Source organism: Vulpes vulpes, unplaced genomic scaffold (assembly GCF_048418805.1).
Source record: "Vulpes vulpes isolate BD-2025 unplaced genomic scaffold, VulVul3 u000000702, whole genome shotgun sequence".
Lineage (NCBI taxonomy): Eukaryota > Metazoa > Chordata > Mammalia > Carnivora > Canidae > Vulpes > Vulpes vulpes.
Window position 1 is genome coordinate 271803 of NW_027325804.1, and position 24887 is coordinate 296689.

At 34.0% G+C, this 24887-nt stretch overlaps 1 long non-coding RNA gene across 1 annotated transcript in view; it reads right to left on the reverse strand.

Annotated features, from left to right (window-relative positions):
• The window catches only part of LOC140597469 (uncharacterized), a 181496-nt gene that overhangs the window by 105472 nt on the left and 51137 nt on the right, over nt 1-24887 (reverse strand). The gene's annotated exons all lie outside the window — the stretch shown is intronic.

The window sequence follows — 24887 nt, forward strand, 5'->3', positions numbered from 1 at the left end:
GTACAGGAGATCCCTTAGGCTCCCCATTAGTATCACTATGTCCTGTGATGAAAGTTAATGGAAAAATAGAGTAATCCAATGTAGGCAGAACTACTTTTGTCCCATACCCTTTAAGAATGAAGGTTTAGGTCATGTCACGAGGTAAAGAACCACTACTCTATAGTATATAAATATTTAGTATATATATATTGTTAAATTTATTGTTAAGTATTCAATTTTACTTAACATCATGACATTAAATGATGTTAATTTTACTTCACAGTTAAATATTGCAAAATTTACTTTAAATATTGTTAAATATCATTAATTTTACTTCATAACATTTATTAATCCTGTAATCTTACAGGACATCAAGGGAGAGTGAAAAATCACCCAAGGACTTCTCATTCATTTCTGTTGAAAGGCTTAGTGTGTTTTGCTTATACACAGGATTGTTGTATCATGTTAGGTGAAAGTATGACCTTGTTATTGTATTTATTTGTAGATTAGGTATTCTTTAAAGAAATGTATATGGGTGCCAAGTTGATAAGAGATAAACTTGGAATAATTAATTTTGTGTGTCAACACGGTTACAATGTAGTACTAAGATATTTGGTCAAACAACAGTCTAAATGTTTGTATGAAGGAAGGTATTTTTAAAATGAGATTAACATTTAAATAATTAGACTTTGAGTTAAGCAGATTACTCTTCATAATATGAGTGGTTCTCATCCAATCAGTGGAAAGCCTTATGAGAAAAAAGACTGAGGTGCCCCAAGGGAGGGGGAATTCTGCCTTTTGACTGCTTTGGGATTTGAGCTGCAATATCAATTCTTCTCTGGCTCTCCAGCCTACTGGATATGCCATTGTTTTGTTTCTCTGGAAAACCCTGACTAATACATCATACAAATAGAATCATACAGAATTTATTCGTTTATGATTGTCTTATTTCTCTTAGCGTAACTTTTTTAAGGTTTATCCAGTTGTAGCATGTACCAAAAATTCATTCTTTTTAAGGCTGAGTGATATCCCATTGCATGTGTATAGCATATTGTATATCTATTCCAACCATCAGTGAATGAAAGCAACTTGGGGTGCTTCCATTTTTTTGGTTAATGTGAATAATGCTGCTCTAAAGATGGGTACATAAATACCTGTCTGAATCTCTAATTTCAATTCCTTTGGGTATACTCAGATATAGAATTGCTGAATCACATGGTAAAGCTGCAGTTTTAACGTTTTGAGGAATTAATTGCTATATTGTTTTCCCTAGTAATTGCACTACTTTACCTTCCTATCAACAATACACAAAAGTTGCTATTTCTCCACATTCTAGTCAACACTTACTTTCTGTTTTTTGTTTTGTTTTGTGTTTTAATAATAACCATCCTAATGCATGGTAAGTGGTATCTTTTTGTGCTTTTGATTTGTATTTCCCTAATGATGAGTTATTTTGAGCATCATTTCATATGCTTTTGGTCATTTGTAGTTTTTCTTTTATTTATTTCTTCCTTTAAAGATTTTATTTATTTACTCATGAGAGACACAGAGACAGAGAGAGAGGCAGAGACACAGGCAGAGAGAGAAGCAGGCTTCATGCAGGGAACCCAATGTGGGACTTGATCCCGGGACTCCAGGATCACACCCTGGGCCAAAGGCAGGCGCTAAACCGCTGAGCCACCCAGGGATCCCCTAGTTTTTCTTTTAGAAACATCTATTTAGATGCTTAGCTCATTTTAAAATGGGGGTTTGGGTTTGTTTTCTTTTTCTTTTCTTTTCTTTTTTCTTTGTCGTCATAAGAGTTCTTTGATATTCTAGGCATTAATCTTTATCATATATATTATTCGCAATTTTTTTCTCTTCCATGGGTTGCCTTTTCACTCTGTTGATAATGTACAATTATGCACAAAAGTTTTTATTTTGACATAGCCCAATTTATTTTTATTTTTGTTGCCTGTGCTTTTGGTGTCATAGCCAAGGAATCATCACCATGTCTAATGTCGTGATGGTATCCTGCATATTTTCTTCTAAGAGTTTTATGGTATTAGTGTTTTCATTTAGGTCTTTGATCCATTTCAAATTAATTTTTGTATATGGTGGGATGCCTGGGTGACTCAGTGGTTGAGCATCTGCCTTCAGCTCAGGGCACGATCCCGGAGTCCTGGGATGGAGTCCCTCATTAGGCTCCTCACAGGAAGCCTTCATCTCCCTCTGCCTATGTCTCTGCCTCACTCTCTGTGTCTCTCATGAATAAATAAAATCTTTTAAAAAAATTGTATATGGTACAACTTTATTCTTTTCAATGTGGATATCTAATTTTCCCAAAATCATTTCTTGAAAAGACTGTCCTTTCCCCACAGAATTATGTTATAAACCTTATCAGAATCATTGGAATATATATGTAAGGAATTATTTCTGGGATCTCTATTCTATTCCATTGGGGGGAGATCTATCTATCTATCTATCTATCTATCTATCTATCTATCATCTATCTATCATTTATCTATCTATATGTCACTAGTTTGTACTATGAATTACCGTAGTTTTGTTGGAGGTTTTGAAATCAGGAAATGTGAGACATCTGACTTTGTTCTTCTTAATTCAAAGTGATTTTAGCTACTTAGGTTCCCTTGACTCTTCAGATGAACTTTAGGATGGTTTTTGTCTGCAAAAAAAAATGTAATTGTAATTTTGGTAGTGATTCAACTGAATCATGGATTGCTTTGGGTAGTATTGACATCTTATGGAATTTGAGTCAACCAGTCAATGAACAAGGGATGCCTTTCCACTTGATTGCATCTTCTTTAACTTTTTTCAACAACAATTTGTAATTTCTGTACACAAGTTATTTATTTCCTTGGTTAAATTCATTTAACCAATGAAGTGTTTTATTCTAAATGTTTTATTCTTTTTTGATGCTACTGTAAATGGAATTGCTTTCCTAATGTCATTTTCATATTTTTCATAGTTTGTGTACATAAATGTAACTGATTATTTATGAGTTGATTTTGTATCCTGTAACTTTACTAAATTTTCTCTAATAAGTGTGAGTGAATGTAGCCTTTACAGTTTTCTACATAAATGGCCATATCATCTGCATACAGAGATAGTGTGAATTTTTCCCTTTCCAATTTAAATTTTCTTTATTTTTATAGACTAATTTCTCTAGCTAAGGTTTCCCATACTACATTGAATAAAAGTGGCAAAAGCAAGTATCCTTGTCTTGTTGCTGATGTTATAGGATTATAGGAAAATATTTCAACTCTTCACCATTGAGTAAGATGTTTGCTGAAAATTTATCAAATATGACCTTTATGGTATTGATGTAATTTTCTTCTATTCTTAGTTTGTTCATTGTTTTTATCCTGGAAGAGTGTTGAATTTTGTCAAATGCTTTCCCAACGTCAATTCAGGTGATGAGGCATTTTTGCTATTGTTTTTCATCATTCTGTTACTGTGTTATACTGACTGATTTTAGTATGCTGAGGCATTCTTCCATCCCAGGAATAAATCCTACTTGGTTTCTAATCTTTTTAATACACTGCAGGGTTCAATTCCTCCAAACCATGCCAAACCATCATGGAGAATGGTTTAGTTAAGTCTGAGTAGAAATCTCACAAAATTTACTACCATTTTAAATGGCTTTCTCTTGGTTGGGCATTTTTTGTTGTTGTTGCTGTAGGTCTTTGACACACTTCTAGAATGTCTACAGTTATTTCTACTAGTCTTAAGTTGTTTGTTTAATGCTTTGGTGGGAGAATAAGGCCTGAAGCTTCCTAGTTTATGATCTTGCTGGTGTTTCCCAAATCTGTTAAATCTTTAAAAATGGTATTAATATATGCTGGCAGTTAACATATACACATTGAAATAAAAAATCCAGTATCATTTACAACCACATAAAAAATGAAATACTTAAATGTAAATCTAATAATCCTTGTTTACAACTTGTACGTGGCAAACTACATGAAGCTCTTGTAAGAAATGAAGGATATAAATAAATGGGGAGACATTCTCTATTCATGGATTGGAACACTCAACATAGTAAAAATGTTGATTCTCTCTAAATTGTTAATGCAGATTTAATACAATTGCTAGGATAATTCCAGCAAGACTTTTTTTTGTACATATGGGCAAGTTTATCATAAAATCTATATGAAAAGGCAAAGAGATAAGTGTAGCAAAATCATTAAAAAAATAAGTACAAAGGAAAAAAATCAATCTACTAAATTTCAAAACTTGTTATACAACTACAGTAATCAAGAGTTTGTGGTAACACCATAGAGAAAGAAACATAGATCAATGAAACAGAACAAAGAATTCAGACATATCCCACCAATATTTTTAGTTAATTTTTGATAAAGGTAAAAAAGGCAATTCAATTGAGGAAAGATAGTCTTTTCAATAAATGGGATAACTGGACACCCATAGGTCAAACAACTCAGTCAAGTATCACACCTTATATAAAATTAACCCAAAGTCAATCATAGATTTAAACACAAAATGCAAAATTATTAGAGTATGAGGCTAATAAATAAATAAAGAGAAAACTTTAGAATCTAGAGCCAGGTAACAAGTTCTTAGAATTGAGATCTAAAGTATGATTAATAAAAAGATAAGCCTTATACATTAAATTGCATTAAAATAAAAAATGTTTACTATTTGAAATATTCTGGTAATAGAATGAAAGACAATTTACAGAGTGGAAAAATATATTTGAAAATCATATATCCAACAAAATGCTAGGATCTAGAATATATAAGAAACACTTCAAACTCAACAATGAAAAAAAAACTAATTAGAAAATTGGCAAAAGATGTGAAAAGACATTTAATAAAAGAATACGATAGAAAATAAGCACCTGGAAAGATGTGCAACATTATTAACTGTTAGGGAAATGCAAATTAAACCACAATGAAATATCATCCTATGCTTATCAGAATAGCTAAAGTAAAAAATAGTGAAAGCACTTAATGCAAGAGAGAATGTGGACAACTGGATCACCCATACATTTCTGGCAGGAATGTAAAATAATATAACCATTCTGGAAAATAGTTTGGCTTTTTCTTTTTTTTTTAAACTAAACATGCAACTATCATACAGTCCCACAGTTACACTCCTGGGCATTTATCCCAGGGAAATGAAATTCATGTTTCCATCTAAACCTGTACAAGAATATTTATTGCAGCATTATTCTTAAAAGCCAAAAGCTGGAAGCAACCCAGATGTTCTCCAAGTGGTGAATGGCTAAGCAAACTTTGTTATATCCATAACAGGGAATACCACTCAGAAAAAAATAAGAAGAGGCTACTGATACATTTATAAACCTGATGGATCTCCAGAGAATTCTGCTCAATGAAAGAAGCCAATCCCTACATGCTTCATTTTATATGATTACATTTATATAATATTCTCAATCTGAAAAAAATTTTAGAAATGGAAAACTTATTAGTGGTTGCCAGAATTTAAGGAATGGGTGGTGGTGTGAGAGAAGACTATGGTTATAAAGAGTGATATAAAAGATCCTTGAGATGATGAAAATATTTTCCATCTTAATTTATCCCAATGTTATTACCTGGTTGTGATACTGTAGTATAATCTTGCAAGATAACACTATTGGGGAAACAGGTAAAGGTTACGAGGGATTTCTCTATATTATTTTTTAATTGCATGATAACCTATTATCTCAAGACATTATCTCAAACAGTTTAGAGAATGGCTTCATATTTACAATACAAGGTAAGATGTTATCTATTAAAAACTATAATAGTAGAAATATTTTTTAAAACATGAAAGTAAGATCAGTTGAGTGTCCTTAACTTACTTGTTTTATACAAGAAGATGAAAAAATAAAATGCCATATGGTTAAAAATCTAAATTTCTTTGTTATGGAAATGACCTATAATAAAGAACAAAATATCAGAATTTCAAATTAGTTACAAATGTCATTCCTTCATTTGACGACTACCACATGAATATGCTGTTAAATGATATTAAAAGAATCTTGAAATAGGAGACTTTAACAACTAGAGTAAAACCAAACTAAATAAATTTGAAGATTAAACTATTTTCCCATATTTTAACAATATTTATAAGACATAAAATTATATTTATGTCCATAAAACAATCTTAAATTTAATTTAAAATTTATATTCAGAAACCACTAAAATATGCTTGACATCACTACTCTAAACATATATATATTCCATAAAAGGATATCAGATATTAAATAACAGAAATAATTTTTGTATCTAAGTGGAGGTATCTTTTTATATCTCTATTTTGTAAATGTCTTCAAAATTCTAGGTATCTTCCAATCTAATATTTTATGAAGTGACATTAAGGGCAGCCCAGGTGGCTCAGCAGTTTAGCACCAATTTCAGCCCAGGGCATCATCCTGGAGACCTGGGATGGAGTCCCACATCAGGCTTCCTGCACGGAGCTTCTCCCTCTGCCTGTGTCTCTACCTCTTTCTCATTAATAAATAAATAAAGTTATTTTCTGAATCCTAGAGATGATCTTGATGATATTCATAACTTAAGGGAGGAGCAGTGAATACTGAAGTTCTTGTTCTCTGGGAATCATCTAAGATAGAAATTTCTAATCTCTTCTTCCTTCCTCTGTAATAAACCATAACTATTCAAAACATCAAGCAAAACCAATTCAAACTAAAAAAACAAAAACAAAAACAAAAAGCAATTCTAACTACACAGGCTCATACATTGTCCTCCAATTTTCCTTATGCAGCATTTATTTCTTTTCTATTTTCTCTTTCTCTCTCCCTCCCTCCCTCCGTCTCTCTTTCTTTCTCATATTGTTGCTTGTTAAGGTGAGCTTTATTTATTTATTTTTCTTAGTTTTTATTTATTTATTTTAGAGAGTGCAAGTTGGGGGAGGAGGAGAGGAAGAGGGAGAGAATCTCAGGGTAACTCTCCATTGAGCACAGAGCTCCCCAGAACCCGGTGTGGAGTTCAGAGAGTTAGAGGCTTAACCAACTGAGACTCCCAGGCGCTCCAAAAAGGCGAGTTTTAAATCCAAAATAACTATGCCCTTATGAGGAGAGACATAAAGACACACAAAACATAAAAACACCAAGGCAGGCAGAGATTAGAATGATGCCTTTATAAACCAAGGAATGCCAGATTTCCAGAATTCATCAGAAGCTGAGGACGACGCACGAAAGTAACCTCCCTTGGAACCTTTAGAAAGGGCATGGCTCCACCAACACTGTAATTTCAGACTTACAGCCTCCTGAAAGCTAAGAGAATAAATTTGCGCTGTTTCAAGGCAGCAATTTGTTATAGCAGCTCTAGGAAAACGAATACACATATTTTCCACATCTTTCAAGTTATTTATTATCTCAAGTCTCTCACAACACACCTTAGCCCCATTATTTTCACATAAATACATATTTTACTATCTGAAATAAAAATTCAGAACTTAACCAAAGAAAGTTAAGTCCTGCTTGGATTGCTTTTGGAGAGGTAGGAAGTAAAAATGGAAACCTTATTTTGTAGATCCGGCTCTTAATATGTCAGGGATGTCCAATTCAGTAATTGCCAAGGAAAAATTATAAGTCAAATAAAAGTGTGCAATACTGTACTATGAAACAAACTTTCAGAAATCACTGCCAACAACATATTATTGTTGAACCTACAGACATTTCAGCTTCTAATATGCTAACAGTACTGTGTTTCCTAGTCTAGAAATGGACCCAGGCTGAAATCTGGACCTACTGAGACTGGAAAGCCAATTCCATTACCTTTGATTCACTCAGTCTTTCAGTAATTTCTCAGGATTGAACAGATCTGGTGATCTGTTACTTGCACTTGGAAATGGACAAACAAGTTGTCATTTCTTTTTTTTTTTTGAAAGAATTTATTTATTCATTCATTCATTCATTCATTCATGAGAGACACAGAGAGAGAGAGGCAGAGACACAGGCAGAGCGAGAAGCAGGCTCCATGTAGGGAGCCTGATGTGGGATTTGATCCCGGGTCTCCAGGATCAGGCCCTGGGCTGAAGGCCACACTAAACTGCTGAGCCAACCAGGCTGCCGTCAGTTTTCAAAATAGTGAGAAGAAACAGAAGACTGTCTAGGAATTCCTGAGAGGAGAAAAAGACATACTTCTTAATGGACATAACAAGATCCCCTCTCTGTTCAGGGATTATCAGAAGCACTGGACAAATTTATGGAGACTTGAAGGTCAGAGACAATGGTTTTTCTGACTGGTATGTCCTGCTTTTATGTAACAACGTCACCCGATAAATCTCATTTTTCACTTAGCCTTGTACCTTATTGTTTTTCTAGGTCCATAGAATTCTTTCTAAAAACCATCTTAAATCTTCAGGCAAACTATGTAAATCAAATTTAAAAATATAATAAGGTATAATATCTCCCTCAACTGTCTCGTATTCTGAGACTCAGAAACACCAGCCTTATCATACTTGCAAATTAACATAAAAAATTAAAAATGCCAAATGAGTTCTGAGTTTAGAGTGCTCAATTCTAGCTGTCGATGAAATTCTATAGAAGATGAGAATTCATCTGCTTTTAAGAAGAGGGATGGGGAGATAGAAATTTGCATGAAGAAGTTCATAGGGTAAAACTTTATGTTAGAGAAAAGATCTGTGTGGACACAAGAGGATCCTGTGTGGATGAAAAGCTTATGCTTTCTCTATTACACTGGTGATATCCACTCTATTAGTTGATTAACAACTGGTGGCTTCTATATGCTTCACTTTAAGCATAAACAAAATGCAAATATTTAACTAAAATATATTTTTATGAATATGGATCAAGGTTTGCTTTTTTAAGCTTCTAAAATATCAACTTAACCAAGTGTTTAGTTATATAGCTATTCAACAGTTTGTCTTTTTATAGAACAAACATATGCCTTTTTAGAAACACAGAATTCTGTATTGATACAAATACACTAACCCACTAAAAAACCTATTTTGCCAATAAACTGCAATACTGAAGTTAGCACTTTTTTCTTAGAAAGTATTTATAAACACCTCCTCATTAATATAATGGATAATATTATATATTAATATATGTTAATAAAATATGTATTTAGCTATATAGATATTTGTTTAGATATTTAAGTAAATAGATTTAGTTTATATATGGAGGTAAACTAATATGTCATAAAAATCATGTGGTTATCTGGCAACACAAAGTTTATTATTAGGGTTATTGAGAAATCACAGAACCAAAGAACCAATGTTATAGGAGGCTTAAGCAGCACTCCACGCAGCCACCGAATGTATTAGAGCCTTTAAAGAACTTGAAGGGGACATCCAGTTGGCTGAGCCCAAATCATGCGGCTATTCACAGCTCTATTTGGGTAGGAAAAAGGATAAAGCTTTCCCAAAGAGTATGCCAAGAAAGACAGTCCCCAAATTAGACCTTCAATTAATCAGAAGTGAACGCTTAACAGTCAAAAAGTAACTTTTTTCCAAAAACAATGCTTATAAAATAAACAGAAATGTATGCAACTTAATCAGTCGGTTGCTAATTATAAGGCCAATGAGCTATTTAGCACTGTGCTAGTACCCTAGGAGCTGTACCATCGTTATAAAATTTTAGATCTTACCTAAGCAATCCTGCAACTTTATTGACTATAAAAAAGTGACAGATATCTGCCTATGTGTATCTATCTATAAACTATTCAGCTACCTATCGTTCATCGTTGTCATCTCTATCCATTATCCATATAACAAACAGTACGAATGCTCCAGCCTGACAGATATATACACAATAAGATCTAAATGCACCTGTAGGATTGTTTGAAAAAGTGTCTATTTGCTTAAATTACCAAGATGTCTGTGGATCAAAATATAAATATATCTCTATGGAATATAATCCCTAATATGATTGAACATCTTCTTACCTCCTCAACTTTCAAAACACTCCTCCTTTTCACACTGGACTTTACTCATGCTACCCACAATTTCAGCAATCAAATAGATAAAGCTCATTTTTTTCTGCCTAAAATACACTTTCTCTTACTCCTGCTATGTCTGGGTCCTTTCTTTAACATTTAAGATTCTCTGCCCATGATCATCGTTGCAGTGCTCTATGTAAAACTAATCTGCTTATTTCCTAGTTAGCTCTTCTTACAACATAACACTATTTTTTAAAGGTTTTATTTATTTATTAATGAGAGACACAGAGAGAGAGAGACAGAGAGAGGCAGAGACACAGGCAGAGGGAGAAGCAGGCTCCATGAAGGGAGCCCAACATGGGACTCAATCCCGGGTCTCCAGGATCATGCCCTGGGCTGAAGGCAGTGCTAAGCCGCTGAGCCACACAGGCTGCCCAACAATTAATTTGTTTCTATGCTTATTTATTGTCTGACATTTGATAATGGCAAGAGTATTGTAGCTTCTGTAGATTTTGACTGAATGGAATGTGGCACACAACATATTTATAAATTTTTTGTTGACCAGATGAATGAATGATGCTTTATGAGATCGTAGGGCTAGATCACTTGTCTAAAACTTAAATATATAATTTTAAAAACTGGCTTTTATTCCAGAAAGAAATGAGAATTATGGTAGATTTTCTAGAGCTACACAGAGGACAATCATGTTCAATTTATGTTTTGCACAGGTTTAATTTATGTTTTGCACAGGTTTAAAGAGTTTGATATACAGTCCATGCTAATACTGAAAATGAAATTTTTATGTGTTATTTTCCCCATTATTATTATATATTTCCCATCATCATTATTGGTGAGAGCATGTGGAAAAATGAACCATTTTGCTATATGGGGAAGGGATTAATATGGAATCCCTGTGGAATATTTTTGGAGGGTGGTTTCTCATTAGGTTGCCATAGGTAAAGTATAAAAACCTTTAGTTTTAGCAGGGATAGAAATTTAACTTTCAGTTATATAGTCAAAAGTATGCAAGTAGAAATGTTTAGTTTTACATTAGTCAAATGTTGGTCTCAAAAGTGGAAACAATGGAATAATTTATTAATGAAGTGATGGCTAACTACATTGTTTATAATTGTAGGGTGTATTAGTATGTGACCATTAAAACAATTAGACTCGTATGTTCCAGGATGGGAAGATTGCCAGGCTATGCGGAAAGTTGATAATATACAAAACAACAGGAATATTATGATCTTTTTCTGTGAAAAAGAAAAGAAAAAAATCATATGTGTAGATACTCTGAATGTTTCTGGTAAAGGATTGAGGTAGCCGATACAGAGAAAGGATTTACTTTAATGCATACATCTTCTTGTTCTTGTTGGTTGTTATTGTTAGTGTTTGTTGATTATATTTGTACTTAACTATATACAACATTGGAAATAATTGCTTGAAAAATTGTTAACTCACCTGTGATGTATAGAATTGAAAAGTGGGGATTTGCTAGAATAAACCACCAATTCCACATAAGTCCCAACAATTTTATTTAAAGAAAATGATTCTTAATCATGTTTCTACAAAGGGGTCACTACAGAACGTTTAAATATACAGACTGTGGGACATCTGGGTGGCTCAGCAGTTGAGCATCTGCCTTTCACTCAGGTCATGATCCCGGGGTCCAAGAGCAAGTCCCACATCGTGCTCCTGCAGAGAAGCTGCTTCTCCCTCTGCTTATCTCTCTCTCACTCTCACTCTCTCTCTCTCACACATGAATAAATAAATAAAATCTTAAAAAAAACACACAAATGGCTAGTTAGAATGCAGATATGCTATATAAGCATCTGAGCATATGACCTGAGCATCTGTCGTTTTTTACTGAGCTCTTTAGATTAATTTTAAGAAGGAATTTAAGGACTGGCAGTGAACTTTCATTTAAAATATTTTAATAAGGGGTATTTCAGTTATTCTTATAACTCTGATTCTCAAACGACTGTGGTAGTTTGTTTAATATAGAGAATCAATGCCTAGATCCCATATGTACTGATATAATTTATTTGTTATGGGTCATTGGAATCTCTCTTACATAAGTATATGAATTGATTCTTATGCAGAATACAATTTTAGGTATACTGTGTAGCAGAAAGTTAAATCATCAAATTTTTTGCTAATAAAATCAGTACTATATTTGAGAATAGAATAACAAATTTCATTGTTATAATAACAACTTTCATCTTGGCCCATATATATGGAGAGAGAGAGAGAATGCTAAGGATAACCACAGTATAAACAAAAACATGAATGATTGTGATTGTACTAAGGTTGCAGACCAACTCATATCAATAACATGGAGAAACAATGGACTGTAGTATACAACAGAGACTAAATCACTGTGCTATCTTTTCTGTAAACCAATTAAAATTCTTGGTTGAAGACCAGAAGTGTGAGTCCCTACAGTATTGAGAATGCACAAGACAGAGAGTGTGCCACAATATGTGTTATACATAGTTTTATTAATATCCCATCACCTAAATTTCCTGAAATCAACAAATTATATTGATGTATATCTTCATTATAGGTTGAATGACATGGAGATGAGCTGTGTTTTCCCGGTTATCAAAATAATTCATTGAAGTTTTAATAGACTTCCTATCATTTCTTTTTTCTTCTTTATCCATGTAAATATAGATTATAATATCTGTATTTAAGTACTTTGTTAAATATTAACTATTATATATTACAACATAAAATTCTGGTTCATTTTTTTAAAGCAGTCAATATGAACATTTCACATGTTTACAATATATTAAAACAAACAAACAAGGAAACCTGTTGGGACACCTGGGTGGTTTAGTGGTTGAGCATCTGCCTTCAGCTCAGGGTGTGATCCTGGGGTCAGGGATCGAGTCCCGCATCAGGCTCCCTGCATGGAGCTTGCTTCTTCCTCTGCCTGTGTCTCTGCCTCTCTCTCTGTGTCTTTCCTGAATAAATAAATAAAATCTTAAAAACAAAAACTTGTTTACAATATAGTCAAGAATGTCTGAAAAGCAACATCTAAACAAAGAAAATGTAGGGAAATAGCTCTTTGACGTTGGTCTTGGTAGTGACTTTTTAGATTTGACATGCAAAACAAAGGCAACAAACACAAAATTCAGAAAATAGAACTACATCAAACTGTAAAGTTTCTGTTTAGTAAAAGAAATAATCAACAAAATGAGAAGACAACCTATGGAATAAGAGAAAGTATTTGCAAGCCATATATCCTAGAAGTGGTTAATATACAACAAATATAAAGAACCCATACAACTCAATAGCAAAAAAACCAACAGCTCAATCACAAAATGTGCAAGGACCTGAATAAACTTTTTTCCAAAGGAGATACATAAATGGGCAAAAAGTATATGAGAAGATGCTGAACATCAGTGAATTATAGGGAAAAGGCAAATCAAAACCACAATGAGATAGCACCTCACACATGTGGTTTTTTTGCTTTTGTTGCCTTTGCTTCTGGTGTCAAATCCAAAAACTCATTGCAAAACTAATGTCAAGGAAGGAGAAGCAGGCTCCCTGCTCAGCAGGGCTTGACCCCAGGACTCTGAGATCATGAACTGAGCTGAAGGCAGATGCTTAACTGACTGAGCCACCCAAGTGCCCCCTGACTATTTTTTCTTATGCTTTAACTCAAAAGATAAATTAATTTTCAAAATTGTCTAGCAAAATTCCTCATTATTTAGGAATATAAGGAACACAAATCTGCTCAATATTTCATGAAGCCAGTAGACCTTTCTCAGAAGGTGTGGACAACTATAATCCCAGAGTGTATTGCTAAGCAGTTTTTTCTTTTTCCTTTTACTACCTATTGTGGATTGAATTGTGTCATTCAAAAACATGTTCAAGTCTTAACCCCAATAGCTATGAGTGTGACCTTACTTAGAAAGAGTGTCCTTATAGAGGTAACCAAGTTAAAATGAGCTCATTAGAGTGGACTCTGATCCAGTATTATGACCTTATAAAAGTTGGGGTAAATTTGGGCACAGAGAAATGCATAGAGAGAAGATGATCTGAAGACACAGGAATAATGCTATCTACAAGCCAAGAAACGAGTGAGGCCACCAAAAGCTAGAGGGGAGGCATGAGACAGATTTTTCCCTCACAGTACTCAAAAGGAACCAACATTGGGAACATTTTCTCTTTAGTCTTCTAATTGAGCACTATGAGAAATTTATCTTCTAAGTCTAGAAACTACAACACTACCTACAGGTTTTCTTTTCTTTTCTTTTTTTTTTCTCAGAATGACACCAGGATTCCTACCCATCTTTTGCCTTGAAAGTATGTAGTATAAAGTACAGTCTCCAAATTCATATTATATGAGAGATACTGATGGAAAGAAAGAAATCAATATTATTTCCTCTTACATGTAAAAGCAGTTTCCATTTAGCAGATGCTTTATCTTTCTTAGGGCATTAGGAGATGAATGCAAAAGAAAATTGGCTGTAAGATTTATAATCATAACATTCTGAATCAGACAATTAATATTTTAATTTGCCTAATGCAGTATGATGATTTATCAGGGAGATTTGGAAGTTGTGGCCATGTCTAAACAATATTCTATTCTCAGAAATGAGATATGATTTGACTTCATTTCTAATGTTCAGCATATGGTAAACTTCATGAAGGGAAAAAAATCTGTTCTTGGATTATGATGAATGACTGATTATTACAAAGCAAAATGTACCCTTAGAACTCCTATACATTTCTGAGCCATTGAATATTGCACAAAAGTGGCTGCCTGTGGATCTTGGAATTTCTCAGTACAAAGGAACATGTTAATTAAGGCAGTCTCAATTCAGCACACAAAAGCATGTAAATTATAACTCAATACAAGATCAATAAAAGGCTATTTTCTTGTTTTATACATAATACCTAAAAAAAATCAAACACATAAGTCTAGTCTTCAATAATTATAAGGTACAAATTCAGCCTACAAATATGAGAATGTTCTGTTGCAATGTGGTCATCTACACGCATACTTCTTCCTCTAGGGTCCAACAAAATTTGTACTGACATGCCACAAAGCCAATGTTGATACTGAATATGCACTGATTAAAAGGCAGGATCTAAATGGTGCTTGTATAAGTTACGGTAGTATTTTAGGGACAAAAGGAGAACACTTTGTGGAGACAGTCTCTAACTGGCTTATAGAATTTTTTCCTAAGAATATATTTAGTATCAGCATTTACAAATAGAACGTAAGCTACAAATAATGCGTATTTTTTCTTTCATAAGTACAAGGTAATATTTCAAACCTTAAGTATTTTCTTGGTACACTTTGAAGTATCATGTAATTAAAAAAAAAAAAAAAGACCCAAGACAAAATTACTAATATGTACCTAGAAATAAAGGAACTGGGTCATTGTCATAAAATAAGCAATTTTATTATTTTACTTGACTCTTATAATTTGATCCTACTCATAGGAATATGTCTATAGGCTGTCTATGTTTGATTATGGTTATATCTTGGATTTAAAAAATAAACAGAGAGTCATTATTAATGATATGTGCTTCATGGAATGTAAAATTGGAAGTTAAATATATGACAAGCTTAAATTTAGTGATTTTTTTCACTTTTATTGATAATCTCAGAATTGTAAAGGACTTGAATATCTATTTGAAAGTCTAGAAGATAGATATATGAAACACATGGCAGTTCTTGAGGCATATTGATAAGAAATAATAGTTGAATTTTAGCCGACAGGATATATGTAAAGGAAGGACCACACTTCAGTGACAAAGCCTGTACCACCTTTTGAAGTGGTAGTGGGATCAGATTTTCATTAAAATTGAATGGATGTGAGACAAGAGACATTCCACCATTAGATTCCACCATTGGACATCCAGTCTATCATATACAGATTCAAAGTTTCCTTCTTAGACATGGGATACTGACAGGACAAGGGAGCACTTAAATTTACTAAAAGATTAGGTGAAAATGTTTTCAGTAAAAACAGAAAATAGAAACTAAAGAAGAAGGTACATTGATTGGATCATAATATTGAATGAGAATTGGATTATTGAGGTGAGAGAAAAAATGGTGGTGTTAAACAAAATATTTATTCTGACACTGGTTAAAAAGTAAGAAAGAGGGACGCCTGGGTGGCTCAGTGGTTGGGTGCCTGCCTTCGGCTCAGGTCGTCATCCCAGTATCCAGGATTGAGTCCTGCATCAGGCTCCCTGCAAGGAGCCTGCTTCTCCCTCTGCCTATGTCTCTGCCTCTTTCTCTCAGTCTGTGTCTCCGATGAATAAATAAATAAATCTTAAAAAAAAAATAAGAAAGACTTTATTACAGATTATTATAATAGGAGTATTATAATGGGAGAAAGACCAGAGTCAACTCCAGATACAGCAAAGATAGCTGGAGATTTATGGACAACTGTAGAGTGAAGTTTCAGTGGATAGAAAATTACTGAAGAGGAAATCATCAAGAGTAGGGGGGACTCTTGCTAGTGCAATTTAACAGGCTTCTTGATGAAGGAAGCCCAAGGTAATCTGGTATCAAGAGTGAAGATAAGGAATTTGACTGAATATTGGGGGTGATCACATATTAAGGATGGATGCATTCTTACCATACTGACTACACACCTGGCACCAAGACTAGGCATAGTTATTAAGCTATTTCTGTCTCACCTATTTTGCCTCAGTTGTCAAGCAGGCTCGACTACTTCCTCTTCTGTGGGGCCTGGACATACATAAGTTTCATTATGAAATTTAAATGTTTAGCATTATTTTAAAGTAACCTATGATAGATAATTATTTCTTCCTCAAACACAAGATTTCATTTATCCTTTGCATATTTTTTAAAATGTTATTTTGAATAGTATAAATAATATTATAAAAAATGTTCCTGTATTATATTACGAAGTAGAATTCATAGAGACAAATTTGTGACCCCGATAAAGCACCTATGTAGGACTCCATGTAATGAATTTTGATTTATATTTAATTTTATTTATCTTAATATAAGATACTTATGGTTGACTTTTTCAGTACATTAGCCAGTAAACAATATTTCCTCCCTTTGGAGAGCTTTGATTTTAGAAACCCTGAAAGACCTCCTTCCAGTGCAGTTAATGCCATGAGAAAGAACATATATTGAGAGAGACAGAGAAAGAATATGTAATAACATTGAAGAGGAAGACTATGAGAAGAGAGAGAGACTGCACCTCTGACCAGATATACATTTAATTATAATTTATTGAAAATCACTTATGTGAGTCAGAAGTTCAGCTGATAATAAACTTTTGGACTAAACTGCTGAACTTGGACACAATCTGGTGGAAAACAGGCACTGAGGAAAGAATTTAAATGACTCGGATGTGAGAAATGAGGCATTGTATCAAGTTTTTAAATACTCAAATTACTTCATTGTAGTTCTGTTGCAAAATAGTCAAGAGAGAAAAATGGGACAATTTTTTTAGGGAATCAAGAGAGTCTTTAGTTGATCTTTAGTTTCTGGAAGAGAGATTTTAATGACAAAATTTACTAAAACTTTTTTTTTATGTTAATAAAAGTGCTTGGAGAACTAATCACATTTTTAAAGCCCAATATTCTGCATCATTATTAGATTTCTTCAGAATATGGGCAACCTCTATAGATCAGATTTGCACAGGATTGTCTAAATATTGCTAAGTTTCAATTAATAATAATCAAAAGTAATTACGCAGAAAATATTCATCTTTAAGATAGATATTTCAGATAGTCCAGATTTCTAAATTATAAATCATTATTTAAAGTAAACAACAAATCCCCATTTATGAACAAGTTTCCCTAGTTGTCTTGTACATCTCCCATGCTTACTAAATATATCTGACAATGATCAGGATAAAAATGCAATAGAAGCACATATTTAATGGCAGTTGAGAGTACCAATTAAAATACTTCCTAATCATAAGACTGTCAATGGAGAGAATAATTATCTGTCAGTTTCATCTCTTAATAGACAGATATAGTATAATGCAAGGCTATTTTTCTTTATAAAAGAAGTTTTTATATCTAATCAGTGTGTCTTAGTTTAGCTTAAAACGTATACTATGCCGTCACAAGCTAATTCAATTCTATGTGAGCCATAGCTATAATCTCAAAATCCTTATCTTTTCTCTTTTTGTTTACTTGATCCAAATAAAGACCTGTTTGCTGTTGTTTTCTGGGGCCTCTTTCCTAATTAGGACCAGTTACAATATTCTTTTTCTTCTGACTGTGAGAGGATTTTACCATAAGTACCAATACAAATAAATAAAATGATGACTTCAGATAAGCCTCATTAATGGTGCAAAAAAAAAAAAAAGAAAAGAAAAGAAAAGAAAGAAAGAAAAAGGTAGTTCTTCAGGTTCCTGCAAGCCTTGAATCCTTTATAAATTTCAATAATCATAAATATTATGTTTAATATAGCTCATCACCCCAAAATGCACCTGGTGTTTAATTTCCAAATTTAGGGCAGCCCTGGTGGTGCAGCGCTTTAGTGCCACCTGCAGCCGGGCGTGTGATCCTGGAGACCCAGGATTGAGTCCCACATCGGGCTCCCTACATAGAGCCTACTTCTCCCTCTGCCTGTGTCTCTGCCTCTTTCTATCTCTCTGTGTGTCTCTCATGAATAAATAAATAAAATCTTTAAAAAAAAGTAAATACAAATTCTACTCATTACTCAACTTTCACTAACACCTAAAACTCTATAGTGATGTTTACGTTTTAAAGAGGATTCTCAGGGCACCTGCGTGGTGCACTCAATTAAGTGCATGGCTCTTGGTTTCAGCTCAGGTAATGACTTCAGGATCATGAGATCAAACTCCGTGAGAGGCTCTGTGCTTAGCACAGAGTCTGCTGAAGATTCTCTGTCCCTCTCTCTCTGTTCCTCCTCCACTCTCACATAAATAAATCTAAAGTGTCTGTAAAAAAAAATCATTAAAAAATTAAGAGAATTTTTAATTACTTTATTCAAAATCCCTGTTGGGATAGACTCTGTTTACCAACATAATGAGAAGTTCTCCATAAAGAAAAGTGTAACTCTTAAGTTTTCTTTTGTTGAGGGTCAACAGGTCACTCTGTGACCCTTTGGGGGTTGAAATAATGAATATAGTAGCTTTTAACATTGACCAGACAATGAATTGTATACCTTCAAAATTAAAATATTAGGCCCAAGAATTGGTATTTAGACAGCAGATGGGTATTAAGGAGAGCACTTATTGTAATGAGCACTGGGTGTTGTAAGTTCAAGTGTACATCTGAAACCAATATTACACTGTTGTTAACTGGCTGGAATGTGAATAGAACAACAACAACAACAACATAAACCCAAAACGAAATAAATAAAGTGACTGGAATCCCATCATCTGGCTCTGTCTTACTTTACACATGATCAGAAAGGTTTAAGTGAATTACCCAAGCTACACATTCAGGTAGTTATAAGTCTGAAATTAGAACCTGGGGCTTCTGACTTCTCTTGAGCTGTAACTTCAATAGGTCCATCATTTAGATAAAATCTATCTTCCAGGGAAGCCCAGGTGGCTCAGTGGTTTAGTGCTGCCTTCGGCCCAGGGTGTGATCCTGGAGACCTGGGATCGAGTCCCATGTCAGGCTTCCTGAATGGAGCCTGCTACTCCTTCTGCCTGTGTCTCTGCCTCTCTCTGTGTGTGTGTCTCTCAGGAATGAATGAATAAATAAAAATCTTTAAAAAAATCTGTCTTCCACTTAGATCCCATCACTCACAGATAATTTGTATATATTGTTCTCTATTAATCTTTTGAAATCACTTCCATTTCTAGGTGTCTGCATAAGCAGGGAGGGATTAAAAATATCAGACTAGAGAAACCCTGGAAGCCCACATACTGGAAGAAATGCCAGTTCTTAGGAGAGAAACTTTAGGCCCACTTATCTACATTCTGAGATGAAGCCCTGGCCTAAAATGTTCCTGACATCTAGGTCTAATTCAATCTTGCAGATACACTAGAACCATTGATACAAGCAATGAAAACTAGAACTATGGGCATCCCAACAACAAATTTCACCCACTTTATATTCTTTTCCCTTGATCTCAATATACTACCTTCCTTGCTCTTTTTCCTGCTACCCTTTCTCTAAAATGCAGAAGAAAGTCATTATTATCTATACCTCATTCAGGCTTATCTCTATTCTACAAGTACAGAGATGGAAAACATGAGCCTAAGCCTACTCTTCTTGGCATCTTCCAAAAAAAAGCATTTTGTTGTATATATATTCTAATATATAGAATAAAATGCTTTAATCATCTTTAACTCCTTATGTTTCCATTTTCAACTCCTGAAGTCAATTAATTACTGTCTCTTATTGTTATCGTGTAGGTCCTTAGGTCCTTTTTTCTTTTTGATTTCTACATCGGTCTTTTCTCTGCCCCCACTTCTCTATATTTTTTTTCTTCTATTTGATATAATGAAAAATCCACCTTTAGAACTTCCCGATGAAGTTTAAAACAGTGTCAGGCAATGACTCTGAGAATAAGTAGGCCTAGTGTGCAGCTGAGCAGGAAGCATCCTGACAATTAGAACCAGATATGGAAAGCAAAGATAAAATATAAGGTAATTCAACATCCAACTGAAAATTGAATGAGTGCGTTGCCATCAAATGAGACCATTATCTACCTGGGAATAAAGTGTATATGCTCCTCTTCCACATTTGCATTCTTGAAATAAAATAAAAACAAAATGCACGTTTTTATAATATACATAAGAAGTAATAGAAAAATTCACACATGAATACTTATGGCTAGGAATTAGCTAAGGGGTCTCATCGTATTGCATCATTAAAAACTAACAAGTAAACTCTGGAGTTGGTATTGCCTGCAAACACAATTTAGCACCAATGGCAGTGTCCTGAGTACCTGAACCAGCTGATCTCAGAAGCAAGGATTTTTCCCAGGCTCAGTCCTCTCAGACAGCATAGAAATATTGATCTGTTCTGAAGTTTCCTGGAATATCCAACCCTACTTCCAAATTCCCAGAAATTCTACACTTCCATTATCTTGTTTGATAAAGCCAGCCAGACCGGTGATCACTGCCAGGTCTTCAGTTTTCAGGTCTTACCAGAAGTATCCTCCTAACACAGAGCTGTCATTTCACTCTCTTGATGTCAATCAACATCATTGATGGTTAGACAGTGAACACCAACCAAATACATGAGGATTCCATATGAGACACCAACAATACTGCCAGCCTCACCTCTGGGCACACATGCTATGTTCTATTGCCAGATTTAAGAACTTGATGGTCTTTTGGGGGTTTGTGTTCGGGACTTTTCAATAGCTACTCTGTATGTTCTCGAGTTAGTTAATTTTAACACATTATTTTAGTACGTACTTAAAATGTCACATTCTATGTAAAGCATTCCTTCCCTCAGAGAAATTGAAACTCTACATCCTTTGATCATTTCTATTCTAGAACTATCACATTTAAATTTAATAATTTCCTTATTACACATGAGACCAGTGGTTGGTTGATAAATTTTGTACATTAGCCCCTATATGACCCTCTGTTTTTGTAAGCAGTTTTTATATTACCATTGTTTCCATATTGTCTATGGATGCTTTTATGCAACAGTGGTAATGCTGAGGAGTCGTCACAGAACCTACGATATATAATACAATCCTGAAATATTCATTATCTGACCCTGTTCAGGAAAAGCTTGCTGAGCTCTGCACCAGAGTTGGACATTCTGAAATAAGATATACTGTGCCATATTCATCATTCCATATCCATAAGCTCACAAACTACTTCAGTAGGGGTTAAAAATTCTTGTTAAGTGAATGGATTTCTCTTGACCTTCTTTCATATTTCTTAGTATTTTATTTATGCTTCTCTCATTTACAGAAGACATTGTCATAAAGAAATCGAAAGATTTTAGTGCTCTAATATATAGCCAGCACTAATTATATGTACAGTAAATATGCAGAAAGAATGAATTTGATTAAACTTTCAAATCTAAGCAACATGTTATTGGACACTAATTGGCAGATGAAAAATACTTTAAGGGATAGTTGATGCAAGGATGTAGGATGGCCAAGATGAAGGGAGAGAAATTAAGCTGCTAACTTCATAAACACTGGAAGACATTCGTAAATTTAAACAAAGTAGACAAATTAAAATAGTGGCGTTTGTGACTTCCTTTTTATATTTCATCTTTTTAATATTTTATTATTATAATAGGTTCTTTAGAAGTATTAATAATTATAATTCATTAATAAAAATAACTCATTACTAACTTTGAAATATAGTGGTGAAGATCAGATTATGTATCTTAATGTACACATATTAGCCTGGCATTCAATAAATATTATTGTCACCCTCTGCAAAAGTTAATCAAACTAAGGACAACTAAACCAGGCATTTCCATCCTTGACCATGTCCCTGACATGTGTTATGAAGATACATCCTGCGATCTATGCATAGGAATTACATTTCAAAAAGCTAGACTTCAAGAAATTTCATTTTTTTCTCCAAGCTAGAATCCGTCGTATGTTTAACTCTAATTCAGAGAAAAACATTTCAAACCTTATCTTTATTTTTTCACATACCACTAGAAAAAAAAAGAGAGAGAGACCCTTTTGATGTTTTTCTCCAGGTTTGCAGACATTCTATCTGACAGTGAAAGTGATCTAAGGTTGTGTGGCTCAAAAGCCAAGGTAGTTTCCAAAGTGCTTTCCCCACTGGGCACACACAAAATATGCCCTTTGATTATAACCTTCAGCCTTTTTTTCAAGACTAGTTTCTGTTCATAACTCTTTGGGGCTTAGAGTCAACTCAGGTTTGTTTTTAAGCAAAGAATATTTCTTAAAGCTGCATGCAAGGCTGATAGGCCGGCGGTTTCGATTTCAGTTTTCCAACTATGCCACATTGTTTGCATCTGTGTTTCAGCAAAGCCTTAAAAGCATTTCTTTTCCTGTGGCTGTTTGCAATTACCTCTGCTGGCCATACATCTATACATACTAGTAGGAGAGCATTCTCTTCGGTATTTATTAATAGAGCTGCAATTAGAATTAATGTTAGACTCTTACTCAGTTAAAATCCCAGAAGAAAATAATTTAATGGTAAAGTCATAATTGTATCCTATTTTAACTAGAGAAATTAAAAATTTGTTGCTAATCCACTTCGAGTTGGTAACTGAAAAATAGAATGTACTATTCCATTAAAAAAGACAGAAAAATAATAGCAACCTCAACCAAGACCTAATCCAAATCAGTTTAATGAATGTCAGACATATATATATATATATATATTTTTTTTTTTAGAACTTAGAATAATTTGGGGTTTTTTTTGGTAAAATAACTCATGTTAAGCATCTATGGACTTCACATGCACAGACAACACTACTGGCTCATCATTATGAATGTATAAGATGCTGTTATTCCAAATGTCTAGTATATTTGTTCTGGGTTATCACCATATGATTTGGTCTTCTTGTCCATGACCCATGGTAAAAGTAATTATATCTATTAAAAAAAAAGAGAGGCCAAAGGGAAAAAATTTCAGAGTATGTAATAAAGTTAAAGACCTACTCCTTCCACCAAATATACTGAAATTAAAGTATTATGGTTTTAATTCTATTAGCCATGTTCCAAAAGGCAAACTACAGCCAGAGACCCATGTGCCTCCTTTTGTAAATAAAGTTTTATTGGAACACAGCCACATCCACTCATTTACATTTGTCTGTGGCTGCTTTCCAGCTACAACAGCAGTGTTGAGTAGCTTTGACAGAAACTATAAGGCCAAGAAGCCTAAATATTTACTAAAAGCCCTTAAGAAGTTTTCTGACTGATTCTCCAGAATATTAGAATCTGAAACGGTGGTCTCAAGTCAGTTCTACTGTCTTTGAATACCAAGAGCACTGGAAATAAAGATAATCCAGATATTAATTCCAGGGGCTATAAATTTACCACTGACATAAAATGTTTTGCATGACATTAGGCCAACATGTTTTCTGACCTTCAGACCAGAGCACTCAACTGCTCACTGGCCACTTCAACTTGGACATAACAAGTTACCAAATTCTTTTACTTCTCTCAGACATTAGTCTTATCCATCCTGTAATAGATATTCCAAATTGCTTCCAGGGAATGCTTTAAAAGACAAAATTGACCATGTATATATTTGAAATTCATAAAATCTGTGAGCACCATTTAATATTCTTTAAGATAAAATCAAGCTACTTACAAAGGCTTAAGATCCATGAGATGGATCAAATCTTGGGTCCAACTAATTGATAAACTGGTTATGTGAAATTCGTCTCTTGGCTCATGGACTTTAAGTAGTTGCCCATTCAACATTGGCTCTGCCAATGTTCACTCATCCAAAGCACCGACTGAGATATTAGCCTACCAATAAAACGACCTTAATTTACCTTGACCCATAGGTTAGGTACCACATATGTACCTCAGAAAGATCCTGCTAGCCTTATCGTGACAGTATGACTTTATACCATAATTGTTTTTCTTTATTTTTCTCCAAGTTATTTAAAGGATAAGCTTCCTGAGGATATGGCCTTAATTGATTTTGGTTTCCATTTTCTAAGTGCTTAAAACAAATAAAATACTTACTGAGTATTAAATGAACAGAGTATTGAGTCTTTGGTGAGACTCAAGAGCCTAGTAGAAAATAATTCTAGGGACACCTGGAACCACCTCAACCACCTCAGTTGGTTAAGCATCAGGGTCCTGGGATCAAGCCCTACACTCTCCCTCTCCTTCTCCCTGTGCTCTGCCTGCTTGTGAGCTCTCTCTCTCACTCTTTCTGTCAAATAAATAAATACAATCTTAAAAAGAAAAGAATTCTAGAAAGAATGTGTGGTGGAACGAGAAAAGGCTATTTGTGTGATACTAATGCTAATTAACAAAAGACTGTACCTTCATTCTTTCTTCTACAACAAGAACTCTAAGTAGTTTGGACAATTTTTGAAAAAAAAAAAAAAACAATAAAGAACACTGACCAACTTGAAAAAAATCCTAACTTCTTCATA